The 8,250-nt window shown below is 32.7% G+C and overlaps 1 long non-coding RNA gene across 1 annotated transcript; it reads right to left on the bottom strand.

Annotated features, from left to right (window-relative positions):
• Positions 1-5,022: 5,022 nt before the first annotated feature.
• On the bottom strand, positions 5,023-5,797 carry LOC134695785 (uncharacterized). The gene is made up of 2 exons (XR_010102845.1): positions 5,694-5,797; positions 5,023-5,129 (listed from the first exon to the last, which is right to left on the bottom strand). It is a non-coding gene; the product is annotated as an uncharacterized LOC134695785 (long non-coding RNA).
• Positions 5,798-8,250: the final 2,453 nt, after the last annotated feature.

The following is an 8,250-nucleotide window of genomic DNA, read 5'->3' as shown; positions in this document are numbered from 1 at the left end:
TATATTGCTACTAAGGTGGGGGAAATTTATAATTTCGAAATTAAAATCGTCTCGTTTGTCATAGATTCTGGTACTGAGATGACTGTGTAAGTCAAATTCGAGATATAAGTCTAAAAATGAGGCGGAGGAAGCCGTGTCTGTTGTTTCTTTAATCTCGAGTTCTGGGGGATATATTAATGGAACCCAATCAGAAAAGTTCGGATTGTTTAAGGAAAGAACATCATCAATATATCTGAAAGTGAAATTAAATAATCTGGCTTCTTTGATCCTCTTGTTTTTGACAAGTGTCTGGAGGAACTCCGATTCATATGAAAATAAGAAGAGGTCGGCAAGAAGAGGCGCACAGTTTGTTCCCATTGGAATGCCGACAATTTGTTGGAAAAGTCTACCTCCAAACTCAACAAATATGTTGTCGATAAGAAACTCCAGCATACTGACTACGTGTTCTTCTGTGTAGCATGATTTACCTTTTTGTTTGTCACTATTAACGAAATATGCTTTATGAAATCCCAAAGTAATAAATTTATAGAATATGCTACCATTTTTATGTTGAAAGGCATTGTGGATAATTTCTTTTAGGCGATTTTTCAATTTTACATGGGGAATGGTGGTATACAGGGTTGAAAAATCAAAAGTTTTGATAAAAGTTTGGTAAAACACCTTATTCTCTCTCATTTTCTAAAAATATTAATATAGTATGTATATTTGTTTTACAATATCGCTAAGATCTAGAAATTAATCGTACGCCTTATTAATATATTATGTGTTTCTAAAGGAATGTATGAAAATGAATGTCGGCATGAAACTGTTTTGTTTTAAAATTGATATTCACTGTATTATCAAGGAGCATTGGTTACGGAAACAATGAAATAAACGATTTTAATACGAAAACCCGAACAATTTAACAAAATCTATAACTTTATTAAAATGCATGGCATATGTATATCGTTATCTTAGTATCTTTGAGTATTTTGTTTCAGGACCGTGTGTACGATGTACAAGATTGAAAGGTCTGAATCGTATTTTGGAAGACAATGTGTATGTGTTATTAGGTCTTTCCACTTTTCTGTGGAAAGACCTATTGTTTTTCTTCTGATTATTAGGTCTCTCCATTTTTTTTTTCTTCCGCCTAATTTTGTTCTTACGATAAATATTTGTTTCGCAACATGTCACTTAGATATTTGGTATATGATATCGAACAGTTTATGCGCTTTTGAAATTTACCCTGCGTAACCGAATACTTTTCTTTGTAGGAGTTATCTCCCCAAACACTGTTTTCTTTGTGTGCACAACTCCTTCGCAACCGTGAAAGATTACGACAAATTTATTTTACAAAATTGTTCGCATGATTTGTCCTATTTTGACAGAAGCGATATGAACGCTCCATATGAGAGTTATTTCCCCTTATGCATTTGATATAAGTGATATGCATTTCTATCTTGTAAACCATAAGTGCTAGAGACCTAGGATCTTTTGATTTGAGGTCCTTGGTCCAAAAAAAAATGAAAATTAGGTCAAGGTCAAAGGTCAAGGTCATATTCTAATTCTTGAATTTGTCTTATTCTCTCTTATTTCCAGAAACTGTATAAGATAACAACAAATTATTTTACCTAAATTGTTTGTTGCGACATGTCGTTACACGTAAATTTTGATTGCAAGGGTACGTTGAACGTAAAAGGGAGTTTTCTCCCCTCTTGTATTAAAAAATACGCGTATGGTGATATAACTCATTAACCAACTATAAATAAGATCCATAGTCTTTTGATTAGAGGTCCTTGGTTTGTGACCTTGAAATTGAGGTCAAGGTCATAGGTTATTAGGACGTTCTAGATTTTGACCTTCGCTTTAAACTCATATGAATACATCATAAAGCCATAGGAACTAACATTATTAACTGATTTTTCCTAAATCAATATCAAAATAGATCTTTAGTAGTGGAAAGACCTTCAATTGTTCTTTGAACAATTGGTTTTTTATTTTTTTTTTTCTTCCGCCTAATTTTGTTCTTGCGATAAACATTGGTTTCGCAGTATGTCGCTAAGATATTTGGTATATGATATCAAACAGTTTATGCGCTTTTGAAATTTACCCTGCGTAACCGAATACTTTTCTTTGTAGGAGTTATCTCCCCAAACACTTGTGTTTACAACTCCTTCGCAACCGTAAAAGATTACGACAAATTTATTTTACAAAATTGCTTGTTATATCCTTCGCATGATTTGTCCTTTTTTGACCGAAACAATACGATCGCTCCATATGAGAGTTATTTCCCCTTATGCATCTGATATAAGTGATATGCATTTTTATCTTATAAACCATAAGTGATAAAGACCTAGGATCTTTTGATTTGAGGTCCTTGGTCCAAAAAAATGAAAATTTGGTCAAGGTCAAAGGTCAAGGTCATATTCTTATTTTTGAATTTGTCTTATTTCCACTAATTTCCAGAAACCGTATAAGATATCGACAATTTTTTTTTCTAAATTGTTAGTTGCAACATGTTGTGACACGTAAATTTTGATTGCAAGGGTATGTTGAACGTAAAACTGAGTTTTCTCCCCTCTTGGATTTAAAAATACGCGTATGGCAATATAACTAATTAACCAAATATAATTAACACCTATGGTTTTTTAATTTGAGGTCCTTGGTTTATGACCTTGAAATTCATCTCAAGGTCATAGCTTTATTTGACGTTTTAGTTTTTGACCTTTGCTTTTAGCTCATATGTATACATGATTAAGCCATGAGACTTTTGGCAATAGGTATCAAACGATTTTACCTTGAAAAAAACAACCGGAAGTGACCTTGTGTAAACCGGAAGTAGCACTTTTTGGTACTTTAGTAGGATAAAAGTATATATAACCAGATATTTTTGAAATCAGTGTCAAGTAAATATCTAAATATTATCGGAAGTAACATTTTTCAAACGGGAAGTAACAAATCATCTCCCTTTTAAAAAATATAGAAACCTAATATTTTTGGAATCAGCGTACAATAAGCTATCATTTGACGATTGAAATGACATTTACAACTTTATTTGACAACTTTCATATTAAAATACATTGTTTTTGGTGGAAAGACCTTCGATTGTTCTCTGAACAATAGGTTTTTAATTGTTAGATGATTTCCTTTTGTTTTCATCTGATACGTTAAACTTTTTTCAACTGATTTTGATAGTTTGTTCAAATGTTTTAATGTAACATCACTGAACCTGGTGTGGGGAAGGTTGTGATATCACTTTCATGTTCAATTCCGACACATTCTGTTTTCTGCTGTTTACATGTTTGTTTTTCGTTATCGTTTTGGTACATTAGTTAGGCCGCTTGTTTTTTTATTTTAATAGTTTTACAATTGCCATTTCGAGCTGACTATGCGATATGGACTTTTGCTCATTGTTGAAGGCCGTTCTATTATGTATACTTGTTTATTTCTGTGTCATTTAGTCTTCATTTTTTGAATAGTCGTGTCATTAGCAATCATACCACACATTGTTATATATACGTCTAAGCCAGTGACAACTTTACAACAGATTTATCCATCGGATCACTAGCAGTGATGGTGATAAATGGCTGTGTACATTTTGTATATACAACTCGTCTAAACATCAACCCAACAATGTTTGATCTGTCAATTTGCTTTCGCAAATGTTTTGTTCTTCTTTCGCCGGGATTCGAACCCATGCTACTGAGATATCGTGACACCAAATCGACAGTACTGCTGCCGTCCCCCTAGACCACACAAACACCTTGGCTTTCACAAAAATAAAGCTTTCGATGGACGTGTGTTAATGATTCAGAAGTACTTATTAATATATGTAATATATATATGGCTGTATCTTACATTGATTTGTAGGATCCTTTACTATAGATAATTGAGCTGATCTGTAAAAAAACCCATCTCCATGCCTTATATATCATGTACTGAAGTACGCCGCTAGATTAAAACTGACGAGGAAACTTTTAAGGTAACACACGGCCACCGCAAGCTTTATCTTGTGAAGCCCAGGTGGTCGTGTGGTCTAGCAGGACGGCTACAGTGCAGGCGATTTGGTGTCACGATATCTTTATGTTTGATTCTTCATGATATGCATCGCCTGTGCATATTAAAAAAACAAGAACTATTTTTAAAAAAGATATCCGACGTATTTAAATTTGAGTATATGTTTAACGCTATCATTTCGATAACCTTCAGAAGCACAATGACTTAATGATGCAGGACCTCTTTAATAAAATCTCTATCTGAATGTAACTACAAGAAATTCTTTACCAAGTCTAGTTATATTAAGGCAATAATATATAAGAATATTGTGATGACACCTAAAATTTTTATTTGTCAAAACAATCTAGTGCAAATAAAAAGAAACAAATATATATTTACTTCTGTTAACATTAAACTTAATTCATGGTGAACAAAGCTAGAAACTATTGGTAGTATAAGTAGTATCTTTCTGTTTACATTCACCAAAACCCCGCGGAAACCTCACATGCGTAGGTGCGTTCTAAAAGTCATGTACGTTCGTACAACAAAGTTTACATTAAAAATTATATAATCATATAATTGTCCCGAATAAACAGCTGTCATGGATGCAAAGAGCTATTGGAGAAACAATTATTTAAAAAAAATATATAAATCTTTGTCAGATCTAGTTCAAATATATATATTTTTTCACTTGCGTCCCATCACAATATAATTTTCGAGACGTTTTTCAAACACAACAACATCACCCAGCAAGACAGCATTTTGTCCAATCACAGAAAGGATTTTCGAGCATGCGTAGTCTGTTGTCATAGTGAAGCGTCCTTAATTTCAAAGTGCACAAACCGAAACTATACCGACAACGTCGGAAAAATCCTATCTCTACCAAACCATGAGGTTATTATTTGACATCCACCATATTTTCTTTTACATCTAATTCAAAAGCTATCATATATTATTTCAGGTAGTTTAAGTCGAGGTTATATCAGCCTTATTCGTATTAATATTGGCGGTTTTGTGAATGAGAAGTTAACAATAAGTTGACCATACCTGCTAATAAGTAATAATAATATGAATTTTCAGTTACTTTTGTAATTCTCATACACAGATAATGGTATAGAGGAATGCCGCCAGGTTGAAAGAGACTGTTATCACTCCTACAGAAAATAAAACAAACATTTTGATTTTAGAAAACTTTTTGTTATTGTGGAAAAATTATTAAAAGCAAACTTTTTTAAAGTGTGTGTTTAATATTCATAAATTATTAATACAATATTTGACAGCTCATTTTTTTGGTCCGTCTGCTCTTTACCTGTGTTAGTTTTATTATACCATTTGCATTCGAATAGTCGTGTTGTTGTTGTTACTGCTAGAGAAGAATACACCGATGGGAGCGGAGGCATACGATCTATTCTGTTTTATTTCTTAAATTTTGTCATACTTTTTTAATTGTAGCCAAATTTCGTATAATTCATATTCCGAAAACTTATGCGTAACACATTTCATATTCAGAAAACTTAACACTAAAAAACCAAAAGTTAAAGTAAAAACAGTAAGAAAAACAAAAGTTAACAGCAAATGCCTTCATATCATAATAAACCATGATAAATACAATGTTTTTCCAATTTTTCATTTTTTTTTATAATGTATTAATTTGAATGGCATGAGGAATGAATCAGCGAGCCTGATAAAGACTTCCTGTAAAACAATTTATACATTACCCAAATAGATATACATTATCTTCGTTACCAACACAAGTGAAAGCATTGAAACTAGTTCCGGAGTCTTGGAATGAAAATCCTGATAAAGTTGTGGTTCCAAACGTAAATGTGCTCCCTGTATCATCATTAACCCAAGAGCTGCCTCGTAGATCGGATGGAATTCCTGAACAAGCAGCATCTAAATATTAAATTTTGTGTCACCATAGTAGTCTTGTAGTATTTGCAAGTTTTTCAAAAAATTCAATATTCAGTGTAACCAGGTACCAGACATAATCCGGACTTTAAATATTCAATGTATCAATGTACATGTACCAGACGTAATCAGAACTTTAAAAATTCAGTATAATCTTGTATCAGACGTAATCAGGACTTTAGATATTTAAATTTGTAGTATAATGTGGTATCCGACGTAATCAGGCCTTGGAGGCATAAAACTTTGCTCAGTGCTCGGAGCACAAAAAACATGCTCGAAACATGAAATCCAGCAATTTGATTGGTTGTTTTTCAAGTCTGAGTACAAAAATCATGCTCGAAAGTTTTATGACCGTGAGGCCAGGATTTAACACATTCAGTATAATCTGGTGCCAGACGTAGTCAGGACTTTTTAAATATTTAAATTTGCAGTATAATCTGGTACCAAACGTTATCAAGACTTTAAACATTCAGTATAAACTGGTACCAGACGAATAAGGATTTGAAATATTTAAATTTGCAGTATAATCTGGTACCAGGCGTTATGAAGACTTTAAAAATTGAGTATAATCTGGTACCAGTCATAATCAGGACTTTAAATATTAAAATTTGCAGTATAATCTGGTACCAGATGTAATTATGACCGTCAATATTTAAATTTGCAGTATAATCTGGTCAAGACGTAATCAGGACTTTACAAATTCAGTATAATCTGATACCAGGCGTAATCAGGACTTTAAATATTTAAATTTGTAGTGTAATCTAGTACCAGACGTAACCAGGACTTTCAATAGTCAGTATAAGTGGTACCAGACGTAATAAGGGTAATCAGGACTTTAAATATTTAAACTGGTAGTATAATCTGGTACTAGACGTAATCAAGACTTTCCAAATTCAGTATAATCTGGCATCAGACGTAATCAGGACTTAAAACAGTCAGTATAATCTGGTACCTGAAGTAATCAGTACTTTAAATATTTAAATATGCAGTATAATCTGGCATCAGACGTAATCAGGACTTTAAACAGGCAGTATAATCTGGTATCTGAAGTAATCAGTACTTTAAATATTTAAATATGCAGTATAATCTGGTACCTGAAGTAATCAGTACTTTAAATATTTAAATATGCAGTATAATCTGATATCAGACTCAATCAGGACTTAAGATATTTAAATATGTAGTAAAATCTGGTTTCAGACGTTATCAAAACTTTACACATTTAAATTTTCAGTAAATCATGATACAAGACGTAATCAAGACTTTAAAATTTCAGTATAATCTGGCATCAGACGTTACCAGGACTTTAAACAGTCAGTATAATCTGGTACCTGCCGTAATCAGTACTTTATATATTTAGATATGCAGTATTATCTGGAACAAGACGTAATCAGGACTTTAAATATTTAAATTTGCAGTATAATCTGGTACCAGACGTAATCAGAACTTGAAATATTCAAATTTGCAGTATAATCTGGTACCAGGCGTAATGAAACTTTAAAATTTCAGTATAATCTGGTACTCGAACTAACGGAACATGACGTTATCAGTACTTTAAATATTTAAATTTTCAGTATAATCTAGTACCAGACGTAATCAGGACTTTAAATATACAGTATAATTTGGTACCAGACGTAGTCAGGACTTTAAACATTTAATTTTGCAGTATAATCTGGTACCAGACGTTATCAAGACTTTAAACATCCAGTATAAACTGGTACCAGACGTTATCAGGACTTTATATATACAGTATAATTTGGTACCAGACGTAGTCAGGATTTGAAATATTTAAATTTGCAGTATCATCTGGTACCACACGTAATCAGTACTTTAAATATTTAAATGTGCAGTATAATCTGGTACCAGACGTAATAATGACTTAACATATACAGTTTTATCTGGTTCCATACGTTATTAGGACTTTAAAACATTTACAGTATAATCAGGTTCCAGACGTGATCAGGACTTAACATGTTCAATATTCTCTGGTACCAAACATGTCATTTTGGTCTTTTGTGGATAGTTGTCTTATGGCAATCATACCACATCTTCTTTTTTATATCTAATCAGGATTTTTAATGTTCGGTTTAGTCAGAATTAAAAAAAAAATTAACAATATGATTTCATTTTGTACATGACGGTCACAGTAATAATTTAACTGAAGATATGCAACACTAAGAAACGTGATCTCCCTCCCCCCCCTTCGATCGTGGCCAATGCCCCAAAACGTGTCCGCATGACGTTTCTGAACTGCAAAACATGTCTAAGTTGTAAAACAGCGCCAAAGCATGTCATATGTATAAACGCCTAAACGTGTCCATTTTTGATAAACACACACACGTGTCCAATCCCCATAATGTGTTCATA

Source organism: Mytilus trossulus, chromosome 14, assembly GCF_036588685.1.
Source record: "Mytilus trossulus isolate FHL-02 chromosome 14, PNRI_Mtr1.1.1.hap1, whole genome shotgun sequence".
NCBI lineage: Eukaryota > Metazoa > Mollusca > Bivalvia > Mytilida > Mytilidae > Mytilus > Mytilus trossulus.
The sequence above is the reverse complement of the archived record's forward strand: the minus strand, read 5'-3'. Positions and strand labels throughout refer to the sequence as shown.